Here is a 26,675-nt window from a genome sequence, read left to right as displayed (position 1 = left end):
CTGGGTCATATGGAATATTTATGTTCAGCTTTCTGAGGAACACCAGACTGCCTTCCAGAATGGTTGTACCATTTTACAATCCCACCAACAGCGTATAAGAGTTCTTATCTCACCACATCCTCTCTAATATTTACTATTTGCTGTCCTGTTAAACTGCCACTGCTACTGGAGTGAAATGGTATCTCATTGTAGTTTTGATTTGCATCTTTTTATTGCTAGTGATTTTGATCATTTCTTCATGTGTCAGCCATTTGAATATCTTCTTTCATAAAAATTCTTTCATTGTCTTTTGTCCACTTTGTAATTGTGTTATCAGTCTTTTTCTTGTGGAGGCTCTGTAGGATTCTGTAAATTTTCTTTTATTACCCCAATATGTAGAGAGTTATTCAGTTTCCACATGGATGCTTTGTAAGATTTACCCTCCTGTGGTTAATTTCTAGTTTTATGGTATTGTGATCTGAGAAGACACTTTATATTATTTTAATGCTTTTTAGTTTGTTGAGGCTTGCTTTGTGTCCTAATATGTGATCAATTCTGGAGAATGTACCATATGCACTTGAGAAGAAAGTGAATTAAGTTTTAGTTGGGTGCAACACTCTAAATACATCTGCAAGGTCAAGTTGGCTGATTGTATAGTTCAGCTCTTCTGCATCTTTGTTAACTCTCTTTTGAGTTGACCTATGTTGAAGTCTCCTACCACTATTGTGGTACTGTCTACTTCTTTCTTCAGTTTTGTTAACTGTTATTTTATGAATTTTGAAAGTCTATCATTTGGTGTGTGAATGTTGACCAAGTTTATGTCTTTTTGATCTGTTGCACCTTTAATCCAGGTGTAAAGCCCTTCCTTATCTTTGATGGTGGTTTTCATTCTGAAATCTGTATTATCAGAGATTAGTACTGCCACTTCTGCTTTTTTGTGGTTACCATTTGCTTGGTATATTGTCAGGCCGGGTTTTACTTTTTCCATTTTACCGTATTTCTTTTTCTATTGTTTCTGGTTACTATGGTCCATGAGCTTTCCTTTGGCATTCCATGTGAAGGGTTTTACTTTAAAGTTCTTGTAGTTTTGGTCTTGTTTCACAAATTCCTTTAGTTCCTTCTTTTCTGCAAAGGATCTAATATCTTCTTTGTATTTGATGGAGAGTTTTGCTGGGAATAGGATCCTTGGCTGGCAATTGTTTTCTTTAAGCTTTCTGTATATGCCATCCCATTGTCTTCTAGCTTGCATGGTTTCTGCTGTGAAATCAGAACTTAATCTCCTTTTTCCCCTTCACAAATGACTCTTTGTTTTTCTCATGCTGCTTTCAGAAGTCTATCCTTATCTTTTAATTTGGAGAACCTTACTATGATATGTATTGATAGTTTTTCTTTTTTGGTCTAATCTATTTGGTGTTGTCTGTGCTTTTTGAATGTGGATTTTCTCATTCTTCAAAATACCAAAAATGTTTTCTTCTAGTACTTCTTCCACAATTTTCTCCTTGACTTACTTCCTAGTCACTCCCATGTTCTGGAATTCCAAACATTTATGTCATTCCTTTTAATGTCATCATCCCACATGATTCTAATGTTGTCTACATTTTATGTACATCTCATCTCTGATTTTTTTTCTAGTATGTTTCTAATGAGGCTCTTGTCTTCCAGCTAACTGATTCTCTGTTCTATGTCTTCAATTCTACATTTTTTTGTCCTAACAGTGTGTTGGACACCTCTGCCTTTTCTGTCTTAATATTCTGGATTGCATCCTCATGCTTTTCTGTTATTTCCAGTTGTTCACTGTACTCTCTCTGTCTTGTGATGATTTTTTTAAAGTCCTTGAGCCCCTTTATTTATACTATCAATTCTTTTTTCCACTTTTTTTCATTTCTGCCATAGCTGTTCAATTTGTTCCTCATTAATATGTTGTTGGGGTTTTTTTCCTGGATTACTGTCTCTGGGGTATTTGCTTTCTTACTTACTTCCATTGTTTCTTCTGTCATTTGTATCTTCTTCTGTAACATTTCAAATTATTCCACATCAACATATTTCTCCTGGCTTTCTCTATCTGGGGTATTCATTGGATCAGCCTTTATAGGAGAAGACTTATCTTATTTTTTTCATGATAACTGAGGCAGAGAGCTGCTTTCTTGACATTATGTGAGTCTTTTCTTAGTAGATACTAGGTTGTTGTTATTATACAATAACCCAGCATATGGCAGTGTTTTGTGAAGGACCTATATATTGGTACTCCCCTCTTGGAAAGAGCAGTCAACCAGGAGCAGGATGACTCTTGTCCTCCTCAAACCATGCCTCCACCCAGCCTCTTCTGCTTAACCATTTCATTTTACTTGGCTCTCCATTCAACACTCATGAAAGTGAAATTCAAGAAATAAAATTCTTCTGTATTTTAATTTCTTCTTTGGTGAAGTGTCTATTCAATATCTTTTGTCCATGTTACGATTTGATTGTTTGCCATTTTTCTTGTTGAAGTACTAGAGTATTCTATAAATTTTAAATTTGAATCCTTTGTCAGATATACTTTGCCAAATATTTTTACTTGCTTAGAAAAGGTGGTGTTTTTTTTTTTAATGTGAATTGGGCTTTGGTTTTTGGCCCATTCATCTATTTTTTCCTCTCCTGATTGTAGGGTTTTTGTTATCCTTGAAAATCTATTCATGTCATAGATTAGGGCTTCTAGAGTTGTCCCTAGTTTTTCCTCTGATGAAATTTACAATCTTTGCCATTATTCCTAAGTTTCTGATCCACCTTGAGTTGTTTTTATGGATGGTGTGAGATGTGGACCTTGCTTCAGTTTTCTACAGATGGTTTTCCAATTTTGACAGCACCATTGGTGAAAGAGGGTGTTGTTTCCCCACTCAACTGATTTTGCCTTCTTGTCAAAGATTAGTTGACTATAAGTAGATGACTTGATTTCTGGGTTCTTTATTCTAGTTCACTAATCTATGTGTACCAGAAGCATGCTGTCTTGATTACTGTGGCTCACTATTAGGATTTGAAATCAGAGAGTGTGATGCCTCTTAACTTGTTTTCATTTTTCATTAGTGTTTTGTTTGTTTGAGGTCTCTTTCCATTTTAGACACAATTGGAAATTGCTGAAAAAAACATGAAGAAATGTTAAAAATCCTTACCTATCAAAGAGATGCAAATTAGAACAGAAATGAGATATAATCTTACCCCAGCAAAAATAGCAAAGTTCAACAGGCAGCAAACAACAAATACTGGTGAAGATGCGGAGAGATTGGAACTCTCATTCTCTACTGGTGAGAATGAAAAAAATGGTACTACCACTATGAAAGGCAGCCTGGCACTTTATAAAAAAAAATTAAAATAGAAATACCATTCGATTAGGCTATCCCACCACTAGGAGTAGATCCTAAAGAAACCTTACCCCAGCAACAATAGCAAAGTTCAACAGGCAGCAGACAACAAATACTGGTGAAGATGCAAAGAGATTGGAACTCTCATTCTCTACTGGTAAGAATGGAAAAAAAAATGGTACTACCACTATGAAAGGCAGCCTGGCGCTTTATAAAAAAAAAAATTGAAAATAGAAATACCATTCGATTAGGCTACTATCTAGGAGTAGATCCTAAAGAAACCAGAGTTGTGATGCAGAGAGATGTATGCACCTCTATATTTATTGCAGCATTATTTACAATAACAAAGAGATGGAAGCAGTCTCAGTGCCTGTCAACAAACAAACAGATAGAAAACTTGTGATACATCTATACAAGGGAGTATTATGCTGCACTGAAAAACAATGAAATTGTAAAACACTACACAAAATGGATGAGTCTGAAATACATTAGGCTGAGTGTGAAATATCTCAATCATAAAAGAACAAATACTGCCAAGATCACTGTAATAAAAGTAGGATGAACATGGGAGGGAAAGAATGGATAGATAATGAACACTACACTGGAATGGAAAACAGGAGGGACTATCTAAATGGATAGATGATTAGACATTATGTGTTTGGCTGTTGACAATCTGGAACAACACATGCTTTACAAAATGAGTTAGGAATTGAGGAAAGAGGAAAATATGTATTATCAATGTACGAATGAAACTTATCTTTTTAAAACTTTTACTAAAATTAAAAAAAGAAACCTCTCCAACATATATGCCACTAAGTAAGTATCTTCCTTTATAGTTAAATAAAAGAAATAAAATTATACATTGTGCTGGAAAAAACCTAACACAAAATAATTCTTTAAAGTGTTAAAGAGTAAAGATGTCCCCTTGAGGACTAAGGTACACCTGACCCAAGCCGTGATATTTTCAGTTGCTTCGTAAAGATATGCCAAAGATGGACTATAACTAAGTAAGACTGAAGTAAAATTTATGCATTTGAATTGTGGCTTTGATAAAGAATATTGAATGCACTATGGACTGCCAGAAAAATGAATAAATCTATTTGGAAGAATGTGACTCAGAAGCCAGGACATTGGACATATTGTCAGGAGGAATCAGTCCCTGTAGAGGGATACCATGTGGAGTAAAATAGAAGGTTAGTGAGAAAGGAAGACTCTCAATGAGATAGGTCGGCATGGTGGCTACAAAAGTGAGCTCAAATACTGCAAGGATTATGAGGACAGTTAAAAGTGAAAGCCAACTTGAAAGCACTTAACAGCAACCACGTTCTACAACCCACCACTGAACTTGTCCTAAATGTGATCAAAAAAAACCAGTCTTTCCTGCCCTTCAATGGAGACACATGCCCAGGATTTTAATACATTTCCCACTCTTGGCCTTTCCTACCTCCACCCCTCACTACTTCCTCCTTGCCTTTGTAGGCTTATTTGAGACCACCAGGGGGAGCCCTTGAGATGAAGAGTAAAGTTACTTCTTCCAAAGCCCAATTATAAGCTGTGAGTTAGAGGAAGGTTCCAAGTATTCTTAAGAGCTATTATTCTACAGGAGGTGATTTCTCCATCATATTATATTATTTCCTATACAAATTCAAGGACGTCTGGTGGCCTAGTGGTAGGAAACTGCTCTGTAATTTCGATGGCACACACTTCAAATCCACCAGCTGCTTTATGGGAGGATGGGCAATCTTCTCCCATTCTTTTTACTGCCTCTGAAGACGCACTGGACAGTCAGCTATGGATAGATACCGACTTGACAGTACTTTGCAACAACATACAAACTCATACACAATCCAGAACACTTGACTATGCTCACGTGGACCAGGAGGCAGTCGTCAGAGCAGAGCAAGGAAACACTTCATGGGTCAAAATTAGGAAGAAAGTGTGTCAGGCATGTGTACTGTCTCCATACCTTTTCAATCTATATGCAGAACAGATTATTCAGGAGGTTGGACTTTATGAGAAGGAATATGGCATAGGAATATGGCATAGAATATGACATCAACAACCTGCATTATGCAGATGATACTCCCTTGCTTGCCAAAACTGAGGAGGACCTGAACCATTTGCTGTAGAAGATCAAGGACTATAGTCTTCAATATGGATTGAAACTTAACATCAGAAAGACAAATATTCTCACTACTGGGCCATTTGGCAGCATTATGATGGATAGAGCAGACACTGAGGTTGTTAACAATTTCATCTTGCTGGGCTCCACAATCAACTCTTGGGACAAGCAGTCAGCACATCAAAATATGAATTGCAATGGGATTGTCTACTCTCAGAGACCTTTCCAGAATGCTAAAGAGCAATGATGTCAGTCTAGATAATAAGGTGTGCCTGATCCAGGCCATAGTTTTTTCAATTACTTGCTATGCATCAGAGAGCTGGACACTGACTAAGGATGACAGAAGAAGAATTAATGCCTTTGAGTTGTGGTGCTGCTGCAGAAGATTATTGAACGTACCATGGACCAACAGGAGAAAAAATAATTTTGTCTTGGGGAGGGTAAAACCAAGTCTGTCTTAGAGACTGGGATTTTGAAACTCTGTTTCACATAGTTTGGGCACATGGCCAGGAGGAACTGGTCCTTGGAAAAGGACATCATGCTTGGTAAGGTGGAGGGACAGCACAGGAGAGGAAGACCCTGTATGTGATGGATTGACATGGTAACTGTGACAATGGGATTAGATGTGTCAGGGTCAGTGAAACTGGCTCAGGATAGGGCAGGCTTCAGTAGGGTCTGTACGCACCACAGGCAACTCAGTGGCACATAACAACAACAACAACATATAAATTCTTACACGATGACATAGATGCCCCTGGTCTGAATGTGAATTGGGGGGTTGAGGGAAAATTAGAGAGGACCATTGGTCACGCTTCCTTTAACTCAATGGATAGATCACCAATTAGCTTTGTGATCAGAGTCAACAAAATATCAGAGTAGTGTAAGCCATGGAATCAATACAATAGGATGTGCTAATCTTCGGGTTTTGGTGTTTTGTTTTGTTTTGTTTTTGTTGTTGTTGTTAAATGGCATCTCACAGTATACAATAGAATAGGAAAATATAAGTGTGATTACACATAGTGAAAGTAATGATTGCTTTGAGAATTTGAGAATTTTTATATTTGTATGTGGGTGGGTATGCGTGGGTGTTGAGTCTCAACATAAAATATATATACATTTCTGTAATGAACTAATAATTCAAAACATATCAACTTAAAAAGCTTATTTGAAATAGAGAAGCCGTTCACATATCTGTCAGTTTGTACTACTGTGATGCTGCACATGTTGCTATGATGCTGGAATCTATGTCAACAATATGTAAAATGCCAGCAGGATTGCTCATGCTAAAAATTTTGGCACAACTTCCATACTAAAGCACAGTAGGAAGAAAGGCCTGGCAACCTACTCCTGAGAATCAACGAATGAAAACCTTATGATCATGACAAAGGCTGCCCAATATAGTGCAGAAAAATAAGAGCCTTGACCTGAAAACCAGCAATGTGCTGGAGCATGCCTGTGATCTGAAGACAGCACAGAATTGGGGACTGTTTCACTGTGTGGTTAGTGGGGCTGCCATGAGCTAAAGCTGACCCAGCAGCAGCCACGGCCTGGGTACAGTGATGTGGTGTCTGTCAGAGCCTGGAGCCTGACATTTAATAACCTCATTCCCCAGGTACTTGTCACAACCAACTAGGTTTGGGAATTACTTGTTGAGGATAAATGGGAACACAGGTGGGTTTCATCGTCTGCCCTCCACTTCCCCGTCTCCAATTTCAATCCAACCTCTGCTCTTCACCCCACACGCTTGACCCCTGAAGGAGTAAGATAAGTCACACAGATGTCCCACTGGCCTTGCCCTCCCTGTCTGCAGGACAGCAGTATGATCCATGAGCTGAGAGCAAAGACTTAGACTTCCAGCAACCAGTTCTGTCACATGAACAAAGATCAACTTGGATTGAAATCCTAACTCTTCTACTGACTACCTGTGTGCCTCTGAGCAAGCGACTTGATCTCTTCAAGCCTCAGTTTTCTGGCCTTTTCAATGGGAATATTAGCACTTTAAATACTATTGTGAACTACTGAGGATGGCATAGGATAGCAAAGCATTCAGATCTGTTGTTCACAGGACCTCTGTGAGGCCTACTCAACTCAATGGCACCCAACAACCAGTATTACCATAGGGACCTCTGGTGGCTTAGTGGTAAGGAGCTGTGTTGCCAACCCAAAAGCACATGTGTTTGAATCCACCAGCTGTTCAGCAGGAGAAAGATGGGAATTTCATTTCCTGGAATTTTTTTTGTCTCTAAACAATAACAATCATCATCAGGATGGATAGTGAAGAGATTGAGATTGTTAACAGCTTTAGTTCGCTTGACTCCACAGTCAACAGTCTTGGCACCAGCAGCCAGGAAATTAAAAGACGTATTGCCATGGGAAAGTCTGCTGTTAAGGACCTCTCCAAAGTACTAAAGAGCAATGATGTCACTCTGGAGACTAAGGAGTGCCTGATATAGGCCATGGTCTTTGCAATCCATTGTTATGCATCAGAGTTGGACAATGACTAGGGAGGATAGGAGAATTGATGCCTTTGAGCTGTGGTGTTGGAGAAGAGTATTGAATGTACCATGGACTGCTAAGAAAACAAACAGGTTCACCCTGGAGAGGGTTAAACCGGGCCACTCCTTGGAGGCAAGGAATCTGAAGCTTTGTCTGACATACTTTGGACATGCTGTAAGGAGGGACCAGTCCTTGGAGAGGGACATCATTGTTGGGAGGGTGGAGGGACAGCACAGGAGGGGAAGACGCTCTATGAGGTGGATTGATTCAGTGACTGGGGTAATCGGGGTGGGTGTGTTGGAGACAGTGAGATTGGCACAGGACAGAGCAGGGTTTAGAGCTGTTGTACATACAGGGTTGCTATGAGTTGCAAGGGACTCAACGGCACTTAACAACGACAACATCAAACAACAATAACAAAAACCACCTAAAGGGGCAGTTATGAGCCAGTTCCTACTGGAAGGTACACAACAAGAAGTATTACAGTAGGCATTCAGGACAATGCTACAAATTGACCAGAGCAAAGCTGGCGATCGGTTACAGCAACTAGCTTACTGTCTGTACTAAATACCGTGGTGAGCACAGGCAGGCCTTTCAAGCCCTTTGTGCTCCAGTGACCTTGTTCTTGAGAAAGTGTTCGCGATGTGTCTGCAGGGGCAGAGCTGATCACAAATTGTTACTAATGTAGATTGCCTTGTCCAGCTGAGCACTGTGTGCCCACCTCCGGATGGGCCGGTCCCATTTTCGGGCAGCTCCCCCGAGCCTAGGACACGGAGTGATCCAACTCCCCGAGGAGAAGCTTCCAGATCTGGCTGAGAAAGCCCGAGGATGGCTGCAGAAACAGTCGCTGAGAAGGGCCTGAGTTCGGGGGCCGCTAGACAGAGGAGCTTTCCTGAGCCCTCGCTGGCGCGAGATGGGAAGAAGGGGACCCAGTTGGGCTCTGGCGGCCAGAATGCTCCAGCCCTGGCTGAGGGAGGAGCCGCAAAGCAGGTGGAGTGGGTGGGGAACCTGAGCCCAGGTGTACCTGGGACTGCAGCAAGGGACAGCTTCCTGGCCCGCAAAAGCAGAGCCAAGAAGACTCTTGGCCCCAGAATCTGGCTTTGGGAAGCTGGCGTCGTCTACCGCACTGTGCCTGAGAAGAAAGTCATGGAAGTGGTAAGGCGGGTCGGGTTTCTGTGGGCTTTCTGTTGCTAATTCTTTCCCCCAGAGTGCCTGTCCATCCTTCCCCCTGCAGAGAAGTAAACACGTCCAGCGTCCTTGCGCTTCAGGGGACACTGGCGTTGTTCCCAGGAAGGTGGGCGTGAAGGAAAGTGCCACTGCTTCTTGAGGGGGACGAGGGATCGTGTGGCTGGCTGCGGGGACGAGGGATCGTGTGGCTGGCTGCGCTAAGACACGGGTTGGCTCTGTGCAGGGTTTGAGCTCCGGTTTGCATCTCTATGCGTACTTGCCCTTGTGACCTGTGTCCGCAGGGTTTAGCAGGGCTCCCGAGCAGGAGCAGTCCGCACAGCTCAGCGCTGGTAAGACTCGGAGCATGTGTGTTGCAGCTTTGAAGAGGAGATCTGTTCCCTGTTAGCTCTGTGGCCTGGGGCAAGCGTGTCCCTCCTACGGAACTCGGGTTTCTCACTTGTACAGTAAGATTGCTACAAGAACACATAGGGCGTGAGGAACTGGGAAATGCTTGTCAAAATAGCACGGACAAGTGGGAAGTACCTGGCACAGAAGCCAGGAGGAGTGAGGCAGAGTTCTCTGTGCATAGAGAATTTCTCTGCACCAATGACCACACTTTGCTTTTCCTTTCTCCAGTCCCTCCCTCCTCCCTCCCTCTCACATGAAGAAATCACTGTGCCTCCAATACTCACTGCCAGCCAGGCCACGGATTCCTGACAAGCTTACAGAACAGAGTAGAACTACAGGGTTCCTGAGGCGACAAGCTTTCTTTTTCTTGTCTTTTTCCTTTTTGTAATTGCTGTTGTGGTTGGGAACACACACGGCAGAACGTATATGATATACAGAACATGTACAATAATTTCTGCATGTACAATTAAACACACTGATTGCAATCTTTGAATTATTTCTGAATCGGTCACCCCTCATTAGTATAAACACTCTGCCAGTAAGTTTCTCAACTATTTCCCTTATAAAAAAATTAATTTCCTTCTGTAAATGGTAAGTCAAGTCAAAGTTTATGACACATACTGGTTTTTCAGTCAGCCATTCATAAATGCTTTGTTATCAAATATTAAACAGATGTAGCAGTCAGCTACAGATCAGTCAATAGATTGAAAGCTCCAAACATTTGGTTAACAGGCAAGATTTTTACCAACTACACCACTGTTGTTCTTATGTGCCATTCAGTCACCTGCAACCCATAGCGACCCTATGTACAGCAGCTCTGAAGTCTGCCCTGTCCTGAGCCAGTCTCACTGATTCCAGTACACCAACCCTGATTACCCAAGTCAATATAGCAATCCATCTCATCTGATCTTCCTCTCCTGTGTCCTCCTTCCAAGAGAGAGCTTCCATATGTCTTTCTATTTTGACTCATTTTTTTCTTATGGAGCATGCAGTTTCTTGGAGTCCAGGTTTGTGTTAAGATCAAGAGAGAAGGCCCATTTCACCTGTACCCACCTGGAAAAGCTCCCCCTTGTCCCAGGTCCAGCAGCCTGGGTGTCTGTGATTGGCTAGTGGTTATAACCACTAAAGATTAGTTAGTGCTGAGAGCCAGCCTAGCTGCTCTGTGGAAGACCTTGTGATCTGCTTCCAACAGTCAACTCAACAACTCAGATTTGGCAGAGTCAAAATTGATTCATAGGCTTCACTGAGTTTCTGAGGGGGGGAGATTGCCCAAATTTCCCTATGGAGCTGCTTGTAGATTTGAATGGCCAGAGAGGTAAGACCACTGGGTTAGTAGCACAACTCCCTGCAGACTACGCCATAAGAGTCTCCTTCTATAAAGATTACAGGCCACCACGAGGAACTCAACAGATGATGACGGATTGTTCTTAGTCTGTATTTCTCTGTGGTAGATTATTCCGGTCTAAAGAAGCTCAATTTGGAAAAGAACAGTCAAGAAAACTTTGGTATTGCTTATCTTTCCCTTTTTTAAATCTTTCTTCCCCATATATGTTGGTATCGGGCTGTTATTTGAAAGATCAGCAGTTTGAACTCTCCAGCTACTTCTTGGGAGAAAGATGGACTATCTTTTTTCAGTTAAGAGTTACAATCTCAGTAGGAATGTTATGAGTTGTAACAAGTTGTTGGCAGTGAGTTTTCTGGTACACAGTAACTTCCTCATCACCTCTTTTTGTCTTCTCTCATTGTTTCTGGTAACCATCAAAGAATGCTTCCTTCTATAGTTCTTAAGTCTTTGCAAGCTCAGACTCACGCAGTATTTCTCCTTTTGTGACTATCTTATATCTTATTTCACTCAGCGTTAATGTTCTCTACATTAAGAAAACAAAGATTCTCATCACTGGGCTGATTAGCAGCATTATGATAGCTGGTGCGGAGATTGAGATTGTTTAGAGCTTTAGTTTGTTTGGCTCCACAAGCAACACTCTTGATACCAGCAGCCAGGAAATCAAAAGACGAATTGCTTTGGGAAAGTTGGCTGTCAGGGACCTCTCCAGAGTACTGAAGAGCAATTATGTCAGTCTGGAGACTAAGGTGCTCCTGATCACAGCCATTGTTTTCACAATTACTTGATACGCATCATAGAGCTGGACAATGACTAGGGATGTTACAAAGAGAACTGATGTCTTTGAGCTGTGGTCCTGGAAAAGAGTATTGAATATACCATGAACTACAGAAGAACAAACAGGTTCATCCTAGAGAAGGTGAAACCAGTCTGCTCCTTGGAGGCAAGATTTCTGAGGCTTTATCTGGCATTCTTTGGACATTTTGCAAGGAGAGACCAGTCCTTGGAGAGGTACATCATCCTTGGAAGGTAGGGGGACAGCCCAAGAGAGGAGTACCCTTGATGAGAGGGATTGATTCAGTGACTGGGGCAATGAGAGTAAGTTTGTCAGACGCAATAAGGTTAGTACAGGATAGAGCAGATTTCAGGGCTATAGTACATAGATTGCTATGTGTCGTAAACTACTTGATGGCACATAATGACAACAAAAACAACAACAACATTAATTTGGTATTAAGTAACTTATTTAAGAAATTCTTAGATGGAAAAAATGTCAAATTAGATTCAGTGCAGTTACAGGAAAAGGAAATTGACTTCTCTTTTGATTTTTCTGATATACAAAAATCGACACTAACACCATCATTTTATTTTGTCCATATAATGCTGAGTTTGGTAACATTTTCTCCATTTTTAAAAGCAGTAATATTTTTAGAGTCAGAATGTTGTAACTTGCTCAGCATCACCTAGCTAGTAAGTCTCAGCACCAGGACACGGGTTTACATTGTCAATAACCTATACCTAGTGTCAGCCATAAGCTAGGCTTTGCTGACGAGGGTCAGAACAGGAAAACAGGGAAAGTGTTAGAGAATTTAAAGGAAGTTGTACAAAAGAGTGTGCTCCCTAATCATGTTTTTATGGGATTAAGCTAGTATGAGTACATAATTTCTCCTACTCAGAAGGCCAGGGAGATTAAAAAAGAAATATGAGTGAATTCAAATCTTAAAGAAAAAAAAAAAGAGCCAAGTATTAATTAATTCAATATTTTGATGCTCCATCTTACATATTACTGGAGGCATGTTACCAGGAGGTGATTTCTTTGAAGAAGGACATCATGCTTGGAAGAGTGGAGGGACAAGGCTGGAGAGGAAGATCCTGGATGAGGTGGATTGACACAGTGACTAGGGTAATAGGGGTAGGTGTGTTGGAGACTGTGAGATCAGCTCAGGATAGGACAGGGTTTGGAGCTACTGTGCATAGGATCACTACGAGTTGTAGGCAACTTAACAGCATATAACAACAACATATTTATTGAATTCTTACCTTGTGCCACTAGGTCCTATTTTAGGTCCTGTGGATGTAATGATAAGCCAAAGAGGGGGGGAAAAAACGTCTTAAAATTTATAATCGAGTAGGGAAAGGCTTACTTACTTTCATTTTGTGCAGTGACTAAGCTGGTTTATAAATGGGTTTTTATAAGCAGGACCTGTCAACACAAGACCCCAACAAGTAGCTGGAGAGGGGGCTGTGGTGTGGCATTGAACTTTTTTTTCTTATTCAGTTTGACCTCTTGACTATAATGTGCCAACTACAGATTTAATCACAGAACTAGGTAAAAGGGGCCTAGAGATCATTCAACCTGACCGCATTGTTTTTTAGACAAACGAATAATATGTACAGGGTCCCGTAAGTGGCTTCCAATATTTCTGGGATTAAAGTTGGGATCTCAGTCATTCTATTCGGTCCTTCAGTGTTACTATACCAATGAGCCCTTGAAAGGAGCCCTGGGAAAAAGAAAAAGAAAAATTAAAAAAAAAAGAAAGAGAGGAACGAACTGGGGGGGTTGGGGGGAGAGGGTAGAGTAAATAGTGCAACAATGAATGAATGGAAATCCAAAATCTCTGAAAGTGTTCATTAAAATTAATAGAATAAAATTTAAGAAAAAAAGAAAGGAGCCCTGGTGACATAGCGTGTAGTACATTAAGGGAAGCAGGAGTGGCATCCGCTTCCTGAATGACATACCTCTGGAAACTCTATAAACTTTGATAAATGTCGAAGTTGTAGAGGGGCTTCAAGTCTTTTGTTCATAGGGTCACTATGAGTTGTGCTTGACTCGAAGGCAATCAACAACAACTAACCAAATGGTCTGTGGTTTGAATCCGTCAGCCTCTGCATCAGAGAAAGGTGTGCTGTCTCCTCTGTAGACAGTTACAGAGCTATGGAAGTCACTAAGAGTTGAAATTGATGGCTTTAATTGTTTTTGGTGTAACATTCTTCTAGGTGGTGTAGCCCTGGTGTGTCCACTTGCTTACAGAGGTAATTCGTGGTTGTTGTGAAGCCGAACACTGTGACACTGATGTGTCAAATGCGATAATGATTACTCATGGTGGACAGTGTTTGGAGAAGCTCCCCAATTAAAATAAGCTTGGAAGCAGGAGTGGCACCCACTACCACAATAGCTTGCCTCTGGAAATCCTATGAACCTGGAGAAAAGATGAAAGTTATACAGGAGGTGTTTAGGACTTTCGTTCAGAGGGTCGCTGTGAGTCGCCTGCGACTCGATAGCACTTAACAACAACAACAGTAAGGAAAGAGGAATAAATTATCTCTTTTCTATTTCTCTCTCTCAATATATGTATATATGTATATGTGTGCACAAATGTGTGGGTGATAAATAATCGTATTGTTGTTGGTATTTGTCATTGAGTTGAAACAAACCCATAAATGACCCTAGGTTTCCATAGACAGTAAGTCACATGGAAAGAGAAGGCCCATTCTTTTCCCATGTAGCTTCTGGCAGATTCAAACTGAGTGCCTTTGGAATTGCAAGGCAGTTTCTTACCATTGGGCTACCAGAGCTCTTGTGATTGAATATGAATGTATGGATAGATACATACTGTTTGGAAGCTAGTGGCCTGAGCTCTGGTGGCCTCGTAGTAAGGATATGCACTGCAAACTCACCGTTACACCCTTCGAATCCACTAGCTGCTCTGTGGGAGGAGGATGGGCAATCTCCTCCAGTGTGATTATTGCCTCTGACAACCCACTGGAGGGTCAGCTATGGGTCAGTTCTGACTCAACAGCAGACAATGACAACATATCTGTACCTATCTACTGATCGATCTCTTACAGAAGAGAGATGGTGGTCTCCTCCCATGTGATTTACAGCCTCTGAAAACTGGCTGGAAAATCAGCTATGAGTTGATTCCAACTTTATGGTACATAACAACAACAATACTCTTCTTAAAAAAATCTATGTATCAATATTTGTATTATATTACTTTACTCTGTCTTCTTAAGCCACCCTTTGAAATCTTCTGTTAGCTTTTTTTAATGCCTTTTGTGTTTTTTTGAATTATATTGGTTTGCATACAGAATTCATATATACTGTGTTTTGCACTTTCCTTCATTTACATTGGGTTTCATGCAAAAATTCCCACACATTATGTTTTATAAACTTAGTTACCATTGAACTATGCTCACCATTATTCTGTCTTTTCAGGTCCCTACCAGATCTTTCCCATTTCCTTTACCCTTCCTTGCTCCACCCACCAAACTGCGCAATCTTATGATTTCACCCTGCCCATCCTCACCCCACTGCTCCCATCCATTCCCTCTTCCCTTTGGGTTCCTATACATGTTTTACTAGTTATTCTTCTATTTTTACAATAGTGATTTTATGTTTGTTTGTCCTTATGAGACCGAGTTAGTTCACTCAGCATAATGCTCTCCAGGACCTCCCAAGTTATGTAGTAATTTTCAAAATCGTTGCTCCTAAGTGCTCCACAGTAGTCCATCATGTGAAAGCACCACAGTTTCTCAATCCATTCGATTGTGGTTGGACATTTGGGCTGTTGCCATATTCTTGTGATTGTGAATAATGCTGCTATGAACATTGGTGTACAAATGTCCATTTGTGTGCTAGTTCTGATTTCCTCAGGCTATATTCCTAGCAGCGTAATAGTTGAGTCATATGGAATTTCTAGTTTAGCTTTTTGAGGAAATACCAAACTGCCTTCCAGAGTGTTTGCATCATTTTTCAACCCCATCAATAATGCAGGAGAGTTGCTATCTCTCTGCATCCTCTTTAACATTTGCTTGCTGTCCTATTAAACTTTGTCTCTGCTACTGGGGTGACATGGTATCTCATTGAGGTTTTGATTTGCATCTCTCTTATTGCCACTGATTTAGAACATTTCTTCATGTGTCTGTTGGCCATCCATATGTCTTCCTCTGTGAAAAGTCTGTTCATGTCTTTTGCCCATTTTGTAGTTTGGTTCTGATCAATTGTTTTATGTCATCATGTCTTCTATTCACTCTAGCTATTCAGTGTGCAAGAGCACATCAGAGTCTCTTCTGACAACAATTTTGGTATTCGCCCTCCCCCCCTTCTGCCATTTTACAGAATGAGTCAGCACAGTGGCTACAACAGAGCAATGGGCTCAAACACAGCAAAGAGTGTAGACAGTGCAAATTCAGTGTTTCATTCTGTTGTACGTGAGGTCTCTATGAACCAAAACTGACTTGATGGCAATAACAACAACATAAAAGTCAAATGTCAATACATGTAGAATCATAAACCATGGAAGGGACTGTGGATAGTAAGGTGGTGGGGAAGGTTACTATTTTAAATGAGATCATTGCAAGTAAGCTATCAATTGAAAGTTGGCATTTGATCAATGACGAGAAGGAGGTGAGGGAGTTAGACATGTGAATATCTTATGAAAGAACATTGTACAAAAAGAGACTAGCAAATGCAAAGACTGTAAGTCAGAAACTTGCCTGGTATGTTCCCAGAGTAGCAAATGGCCAAAATGGAACAGAGGAAGCAAGGGAGAATGTGACCAGAAGCACTAGGATGAGATACTATAGGGTCCTGAGGCCATTGTAGAAATTTCATATTATTGATGCCTTTGAACTATGGCACTGGAGAAGAGTATACCATGGACTTTCAGGAGAACAAACAGGTTCATCCTAGAGAGGGTGAAACCAGACTGCTCCTTGGAGACAAGGTTTCTGAGGCTTTGTCTGACATACTTTGGGCATGTTGCCAGGAGGGACCAGTCCTTGGAGAGGGACATCTTGCTTGGATGGATGGAGGGACAGAGAAAGAGAGGAAGACCATTAATGAGATGGATTGATTCAGTGACTGGGGTAATGAGGGTAGGTGTGTCAGAGACAGTAAATTTGACACAGTATAGGGTAGGTGTCAGAGCTATTGTGCTATGCGTCACAAGTGACTCAGCGACACATAACAACAAGAAGAAGGAAAACCCTCTAGGGATGTGATTAGATTTATCTTACACAAAACATAAATACACGATAAGGATGACAGAGGAAGAATTGATGCCTTTGAGTTTTGGTGCTGGAGAAGAGTTTTAAACATGCCATGGACTGCCAAAAGAATAAACAGGTGTATCCTGGAGAGGAGTGAAGCAAAGTTGCTCTCTAGAGGCAAGAATCTCACATACTTTGGGCACGTGGCCATGAGGGAGAAGTCCTTAGAGAAGGACATCATGCTTAGAAGGGTGGAGAGATGGCAAAGGAAAGGAAGACTCAGGATGAGATAGACTGAAATAAAAACTGAGATAATGGGGTAAATGTGTCAGAGACATTGAGACTGGCCTGGGATAGGACAAGGTTCATAGCTATTGTACATAAGATCGCTATGAGTCATAGTCAACTTGAGGACCCAAACAACAGTAACAATTAAGTAAATAATCAGTATTGAAAATAAGTGATGGAGGACAGGGAACAAGAATAGAAGCTGAGTGACCTTTTGGGAGTGATTGCAATGGTACAAGTGAGAGATGGTGGCAATTTAAACCAGGCTTTTAGCAAATAGCTAAGTAGCTACAAATAGTCAGATTATGTATACATAACAAAAAGAGTGTCAATAACATTTGTTGATGGATTAGAAACAAAACATGAAAGAAAAAGAGGAATGATTAATAAATAGTTTCAAAATTTTAGGTCGGTTCAACTGGAAGAATGGAGCTGATGTTTTCTGAGATGACTTAAGACTTAAAATAGAACAAATTTGAAAGGAAACCAAGAGTCAGTTTTAAATAAAATACATCAGAGAGGCCAGGGAAATTATTGGATATCTGTGTTTAAAGTTTAGAAAAGAAACACAGCTCAAAGGTATAATTAAATTAACATATCTACTAATGGCAAGAAGCTGCACTGAAATCCCAAAGGCACATAGTTTGAATCCACCAGCTGCTCTGCGGGAAAAAGATGGGCAATCTCCTCTCATGTGATAAGCTGCCACTGAAAACCCACTGGAAAGTCGGCTATGGGTTAGTTATAACTTGACACAGTACACAACAAGAACAGAATTATCTGTTGCATGCATAGTAGGTGCCTAGTATACATTAGTGTGCAGGCAGTCTGGAGATTCAGAGCTCAATTACTTGCTATGCATCAGAGAGCTGGACAATGACTAGAGCTGACAGAAGAATTGATGGTTTTGAGTTGTGGTGCTGGAGAAGAGTGTTGACCATACCATGGACTGCCAAGAATATAAACAGATTTATCAAGAGGATAATTAGACCAGGCTACTCCTTGGAGGCAAGGATTTTGAACCTCATTCTCACATAATTTGGGCACATGGCCAGGAGGGACAAGACCTTGGAGAAGGGTATCATGCTTGGAAGGGTGGAGATACAGTGCAGGAGAAGAAAACCCCAAAATAAGACAGACTGACACAATAACTAGGGTAATGAGGGTAGGTTTATTGGAGACAGTGAGACTGCCTCAAGATAGAGCAAAGTTCAGAGGTATTGTACATAGGTTCACTATGTGTTGCAGACAACTTGATGTGGCACATAACAACAACAAGAACATATTTTCTGACACTCCTCTGAGAGATAGAGTCTACATTTCCTTTCCTTGAATGTAGGGATGGTCATGACTGCTTTGACAAAGTATGGCGTATATAATACTGTGTGATTTTAGAATCTAAGACTAACAGACTACGCAGCTTCTACTTCACTTTTTAAAATACTCAAACATTCCTGAGCCCTCTTATAAGAACTCCATAAATTAAGGCTTTTGTACTTGTTATAGATTGAAATGTGTCTCCCTAAAATGTGTTTCCCCTTGGAAGACTGTGATTCACAATGTTGTATAATTAGCCTCCACATTGTAATGTGATGTAATTATCCTATGTGTTTGTGATTTTGTGTGTGTACCATCAAATCAGATCTGACTGGTACAGGAGGAGATTGCCCCTCCTTCTCCAGCAGAGCACTTGGTGGATTTGAATCACATACCTCTGGGATTGCAGGGCAGCTTCTTGCCACTAGGCCACCAGAGCTCCCTATCCTATGTGTTTTAAATCCTTTTTTTTTTCAAATGTCTCATGGGTCAGAGATGATGAGGATAGCACAGGATGGGACAGGGCGGTACAGAGTTTAGGTCTGTTGTTCATTAGGTTGCTATGAGTCATACCTGTCTCAACAGCACCAAATAACAACAACAACATATGTGTGTAAAAGTTGGGCAATGTATAAGGAAGACGAAAGAAAAATTGATGCCTTTGAATTGTAATGTTTGGGGAAGAATATTGAGTATATCAACGACTCTCAAAAAGAAACAAGAAATCTGTCCTGACAGAAATGCAGCCAGAAAGCTCATTAGAAATGAGGATGATGACTTTTCTCTCACATGCTTTGGGCATGTGATCAGGAGATATGAGTCTTTTAAGAAAGACCTCAATGCTTGGTGAAATATAGAATCAGAAAAAAAAGAAGAAAAATTTCAAAGGGATGAATTGGTACTGTGCTCTAGTACAGCAGTGCCTGGAAAGATGGTACCAGATTGTTCCTTTCTTTTGTATATAACCACTTTTAACTGAAGCCAACTCAACATAAAAACATGATGTTGTCAATGAAACAGGATTTGAAATAGTTATGTTAATGAGGCAAGAATCAGTCTATACTATTCGGTTGTATGTTGGGTCAAAGATTAAGCAAGCAAGTGAAGATCCAAGGGACCTCAGTACCCCCAGGATGGAAGAGCCCAGAATGGTGCACGTCCTTTGGCACCAGAGTTCCTCCACTGAGAAACCCAGACCCAGGGGGAGATTTGAAAGAAGACAAGAACCTTACCTAAGAGCTTGCAAAGAGAGAAAACTTCCCTTAGAAATGCATCCTTCTCTTGTGGCCTGTTGTTATGTATCATGGAGTTGGAACGGAACCAGGGCTGACCCCCCCAAGTGGTTTTCAGAGGCAATAAGTTGCACCAGAGGAGATTACTCATCTTTTTGTCGTGGAGTAGCTGATGGATTTGAACTGCATGACTTTGAGACAGCAGTGCAGTTCCTTTCCCTTAGGAAAGCTCCCTCTCTGGTTGCCTAATAGTAAGGAATTGCTCTGTCAACCTCAGGGCAAATGGTTCAAATCTTCCAACAGCTCTGGGGAAGAAAGATGAGCAATTAACTCCCAGGTGATTCATGGCCTCTGAAAACTTGCTGGAGAGTTGATTAAGAGTCAGTCTCGACTTGCTGGTACACAACAACACTTCTAAATTGTGAAAGAGTAAATTTCTGTTTGTTAAAACCATCTGTTTTCAGTATTTTTGCTGTAGCAGCACCAGATGACAGAGGATTTGGTATTGTGGATGGAGTGATGTTTTAAGATTTTCCTTAATTGTGGGTTGCTGCTCAAAATCAAGAAAATAAAAGTTCTCACCAGTGGATCTACTGTTGTCTGTTGTTGTTGTTATGTGCCATCAAGTTGATTGTGACTCAAAGTGACTCCATGAATAATAATTCTGAATCCTGCCCTATCCTGATCCATTCTCACTGTTTCTGACACATTTGCCCCCATTGCCACAGTCACTGTGTCAATTCAAATCATCTCTTCTGCACTACCCTCTACCCTTCCAAGCATGTCTTTCTCCAATGACTAGGCCCTCCTGGCAACAGGCTCAAAGTGTGTGAGACAAAGTTTCAAATTCCTTGCCTCCAATGAACTAGGAAAATATGACTACCAGGTGTCAAAAGAGTAGAGTTGCTGTCACAGTGTGCTTAGAAGGCAGAACTGAAGCCCGGGGTAAGGGACTTTCACACAGAACCCAGACGGGGTGGCCAAAGATTCAGAGTCTGGAGGACAAGGCCATTGCTTGATGGCTTGAGAAAACAGGAATATTTTCAAACTTGAGAGCCAATGCATAGTGTTTTGCTAGGTTTTTCACTTACTTACTTTCCATTATTCCTTTATTCCTTCCAGTTTCTCCCATTTGTAACAGAAAGGCCTACGTGTGTCTGTTCCTTTATTGTACTTTGGAAGTAAATAACATGAATTCTAGATTTTACAGGCTCATAGATGGAGAGAAATTTTCCCTAAGGATGAAATTTCAGCTTGCAGTTGATTTAAGATTTTGTGGATGGTATGATAAAGTGAAAGTATTTTTTATATATGGTAAGAGTGCTTTGTCTGACAAACTTTGGGCATATTGCAAGGAGAGACCAGTCCTTGGAGAGGGATGTCATGCTTGGAAGGGGAGGGACAGCTCAGGAGAGGAAGAGCCTGGATGAGATGGATTGACTCAGTGACTGGGGTAATGCAGGTAGGTAAGTAGAGATAATTAGATTGGCTCAAGATAGAGCAGGGTTCAGAGCTGTTGTACGTAGGGTCCCTATGAGTCATAAACAACTTGATAGCATATAACAACAATAAGAGCAAGAAGGTTTTTGGAGGGGGGAAGGTTGAAATGTTATAGACTAAGTGATGGCCCCTGCCCTGCAGGTATATGTAAACTCAGCTAAGAAATGATTCTCAGTATTATATAACTACCACCTATTTTGTGATTTAGAACGTTGAAAATCCTAATTTCTATTATGGTAAAACAGGGAGCTCTACTGGCTTACTGGTAAGGCGATGTACTACCAACCCAAAGGCTCATGGTTCAAATTCACCAGCTACTCCACAGCTAATCCCTCTTTTAATATCTCTGAAACCTGCTGGAGCATCAGGTATAGGGCAGGTCTGACATGATGGTACACAATAAAACAATGTTAAAAATGCGAACAAAAAAGTAAAAAAAGCCCAACAAAAAATGCATACAAGTTGATATCCTGAAACTCATGGCCTGAGATGGACTGCCAGTGGCCATTTTGAATCAAATAATTATATGTTCTACCATAACAAATTGAAAATGACAAATTAAAGATTAATAATTCTGTATTCACTGTCAAAAAAGAACATTTCAAAATCTATCCTTAAATAGTGAGACTGGCTCAGGACAGGGCAGAATTCAGAGCTGCTGTACACAGAGTCGCTATGAGTTGCAGGTGACATGATGGCACATAGCAGCAGCAACAACAAGATGTAAGATTAGAATCTCAAATTAGAGTCTCAAAGACTCTTAGATACACATCTTTAATTTAAGATACCTCTGAATAAATCATTGGTTTTGCAAAATTTTGTGTAAGGACTCATGAAGAAAGGTAACTGAACAGAAGATTTCATAAAAAAAAAAAAAAAAGAAGATTTCATAGAGCGTCTTGAGAAGACACTAGTAGAATGAAATGTAAAAAGACCTGGAGTTAGAAAATGAAAAGTAAAACATATGAATAATATTTCTTAATCTGAAAGAATTGAAGAAAAAAATCTAACCTTGTGCAGCAATATTGAAGGAATCTATAGGCATGCATTCAATTAAAAAGGACACATCAAAAGAATATGTGAGGAGGCACACCCATGTTCATTGTGGCTTTGTTCACAATAGCAAAGAGGAAACGACCTAAGTGCCCATCAACAAATGGTTAGAAGGCTACATGGTGGAGTGGACCTGGGGGAGGGTTTGTAAAACAATGAAAGAATTTTTCTTTTACTTTTCCAAGAGGGTAGAGTACTAGGGGAGAGGGTTGGGAGGGGAGAAAAGTGCAATAATGAATGAATGGAAATCCAAAGTCTCTGTAAATTTTTACTGAAATTAATAATAAATTTAAATTTTAAAAAAACCCCAAAACAAATGGTTGGATAGAGAAGCTCTGGTAGATTCATACAATAGAATACTATGCTGCAGTGAAAAACAAAGAACTCATGAAATATTATTCAAAATGGATGGCCCTGGAGGACGTTTTTGTTGTTATGTGCCGTCGAGTCGTTTGCGACTCATAGCGACCCTATGCACAACAGCCCTAAACCCTGCTGTATCCTGCACCAACCGCACTGCCTCTGACACACCCATCCCGATTACCCCAGTCACTGAATCAATCCATCTCATAGAGGGTCTTCCCCTCCTGCGCTGTCCCTCCACCCTCCCAAGCATGATGTCCCTCTCCAAGGACCCGAAACCCTGGAGGACATTATACTGAGTTAAATATCTCAGTCACAAAAGGACAAATACTGCATAGTGCCACTGTTGTAAAATGGGACTAACATCGAGATTGAGGGGAGAGTGACAAAGAAGAGACAAATAATGCTTACTGCTTTGAAACAGATGAGGGAGAGAACTGTTTAAAAGCGATATATTATTAGGTATTATTATCACGACAGGTGTCCAGAATGAAGGCTGCGTAGTGGAGTGGACTTGGAGGGAGAGATTGTATAACAATTTTTCTTTTACTTTTTAAAGAGAAGAGTGAATTGAAGGGGAGGTGTGGGCAGGGAGAAAAATGCAATAATTAATGGAAATACAAAGTCTCTGTAAATGTTAATTAAAATTAATAAAAAGTTTAAAAAATAAATTTTTAAAAAAGAATATGGAAAACACACAGAAAAATCACTGGAACAAAAAAAAATGTCTTTGCTCAACTATTTGAAGAACTAATGATACTAAAGAACAAAATCCAACATGTTGGACGAAACATGTTGGTGAAAAACAAAGCTCCAGGAATAGACAGAACATCACCTTAGATAGATGAGCAGATGATTGCAGCATTGGAAACACTGATTCACCTATATCATGACGTCTGGAAGGCAATTAATAACCTGGCCAACTGGAATAGATACATATATACCCATTCCAAAGAAAGGCGATCCAACAGAATGTGGAAATTACTGAACAATATCATATACAAATACAATATTGCTGAAGGTAATTAAAAATAATTATATATTGCCAGAAAGTCAAGCTTGATTCAGAAGAGGACACAGAAAAAGGGACATCATTGCTGATATCAAATAATCTTGATTGAAAGCAGAGAATACTGAAAGAGTCCTATGTGCTCTCAACTCTACAGAGGCATTTGTTTCTGTGGAACATAACAAATTATGGATAACATTGTAATGAGTGGGAATTCCAGAGACTTGATAGTGCTCATGTGGAACTTGTACATAAATCACTAGGAAGTGATTTGAAGAGTAAGGGGGATATTGCAGTTAAAAATCAAGTCAGGTGTGACGTTTGTATTCCTTCTATACTAGTCAATCTGTATGCTAAGGAAATACCGGAAGAATCTAGACTATATGAAAAACATACACTTGGAACTGGAGAGAAACTATCATTTTCAGACATTATGTGCTATTTATACTGAAATGGACTTTAATTCCATGTTTTCCATATTCTATCCACTGTGTAAAACAGACTATTATATTAAAAATCTAACTTGCTATTAACTATTTTTTGTTTTGTTTTGATTAGACCAAAATGATCTTTAAAATATTAGAGATGAATGAAGAACAATTTAAGATAACAAAGATTTTCTAGATGAAAATTGCCAACTTCAGGAATGTCAGACAAAGGTTTGTGCTGTATAGGCTTTTCCCCTTCAGCTTCCAAGTAACAGAATTATGAGCATGTTAGGGTGTAAGTAGTGACAGATACATTCTAGGAACAAGAGTAATCTTTTGGAAAAACAGGAAAGCAGGATAATTTTTCACTATCTTTTGGAATCTCCTGTATGCAGGATAAAGAAACGTATACTTTTTGCTCAGAAGTGAAAATAAGCCAGGGTAGGTAGGTTTAGAATTCTGATAAATTACACTCTGCACCATCTCTTTAAAGCTAGACTAAAGAAGAGAATGGCAAACCCTTGAGAGCTGTTGATAGATCTGAAGAGACCTATGTAGGAAACAGTTGTGATGGCAAATTGGCAACCCTCATATCCCCAGTCATTGTATCAATCCACCTCATCCAGGGTCTTCCTCCCCTGCGCTGTTTCTCTACCTTTCCAAGCATGAGGTCCTTTTCCAAGGACCATTCTCTCCTGGCCATGTGGCCAAAGTATGTAAGACAAAGTTTCAAAATCCTAGCCTCCAAGGAGAAACTTGGTTTTACCCTTTCCAAGACAGACCTACTTGTTTTCTTGGCAGTCCATGATATGTTCAAGACTCTTCTCCAGCACCACAATTTGAAATCATTGATTCTTCTGTTATTTTTAATCATTTTCCAGCTCTCTACTGCATAGCAAGTACTATAAAGACCATGACCTGGATCAGGTGCACCATAGTCTCTAGACTGACATTGTTGCTTTTTAGTACTATAGAGAGGTCCATGACAGCAGATTTTCCCAGTGCAATTTGTCTTTTCATTTCCTGACTGCTGGTGTTAGGAGGGTTGAGTGTGGAGACACATAAGCTGTAATTGTTAATAACCTCATTCTCTTCTGCATCTATCATGGTGCTGCCAATTGACCCAGTGGTGAGAATCTTTGTCTTCTTAATGTTAAGCTTCATCTTACTCCTCAGTAATAAAAAGATGAGTAAAATTAAAGTGATTTTCTAAATCAACAGAAAAAATATCTATCCTTAAGTCAAATACCGTCAGTGATAGGATAATATCTATATACACATAAGGAAGGCCTGTTAATAAAACTATTATCCAAATATACACACTAACCACTAAAGTCAAAGAAGTAAAACTGAGGTTTTCTATTAACTTTTACAGCCTGAAATGGAATAAATATGCAATCAAGAGCGTAACAGTAATTGTTGATGGGAATGTAACAATTGGAAACAAAAGAGAGGGGTTGGTAGCTGGAAAACATGGCCTAGGTGATAGAATGAGGCTAAAAATAATATGACAGAATTTTGTACAGTGACTTATTCATTGGTAAAACCTTTTTCCAGAAAAACAACTCATAATGACCCTATAAACAAAAGGCCTGAAGCCCCTCTACAACTATCTACGTTTATCAAAGTTCATAGACTTTCCGGAGGCATGTTATTCAGGAAGTGGATGCCACTCCTGCTTCCAAATCTGTCATAGTATGTTATGGTTGTTATGTGCCATTGGGTCACCTGTGACATACAGTGACCCTCTGTACAGCAGCGCTGAACCCTTCCCTGTCTTGAGCTGGTCTCACTAATTCTGACACACCAACCCCCATTGCTCCAGTTACTGTATCAATCCATCTCATCCGGGGTCTTCCTTGCATGCGCTGCCCATCCATCTTTCTGATCATGATGTCCTTCTTTAAGGACCAGTCTCTCCTGGCCATGTGCCCAAAGTAAGTGAGGTAGAGCTTCAAAATCCTAGCCTTCAAGACATACCTATTTGTTTTCTTGGCAGTCCATGGTATGTTCAAGACTCTTCTCCAGCACCTCAACTCCAAGGCATCTATTATTTTGTCATCCTTAGTCATTGTACAACTCTCTGAAGTATAGCAAGTAATAGAAAAGATCATGGCCTGGATTAGGCACACCTTTGTATCTATACTGACATCATTGCTCTTCAACACTCTGGAGAGGTCCATGACAGCAGATTTTCCCAATGCAATTTGTCTTTAGATTTCCTGACTGCTGGCATTAAGAGTGTTGGTTGTGGATCTGAGCAAGCTGTAATTGCTAACAACTTCAATCTCTTCTCCATATATTGTGGTGCTGCCAACTGACCCAGTAGTGAGAATCTTTGTCTTCTTGATATTAAGCTTTAATCCATATTGATGACTACAGTCCTTGATCATAGGAAGTTGTTAGGTCCCATCAGGTTGCCTGTGACCCATAGGGACCCTATGTACAGCAGCTCTGAACCCTGCCCAGTCCTGAGCCAATCTCACTGACTCTGACACACCTAACCCCATTGCTCCCGTTACTGTATCAATCCATCTCATTTGGGATCTTCCTCTCCTGCACTGTCCCTCCACCCTTCTGAGCATGATGTCCTTCTCCAAGGACCAGTGCCCAAAGTTTATGAGATGGAGCTTCAAAATCCA

The sequence above is a fragment of the Elephantulus edwardii genome, unplaced genomic scaffold (genome assembly GCF_000299155.1).
Source record: "Elephantulus edwardii isolate Elephantulus edwardi_28Jun2011 unplaced genomic scaffold, EleEdw1.0 scaffold00005, whole genome shotgun sequence".
Lineage (NCBI taxonomy): Eukaryota > Metazoa > Chordata > Mammalia > Macroscelidea > Macroscelididae > Elephantulus > Elephantulus edwardii.
This window is presented reverse-complemented; position numbering follows the sequence as displayed.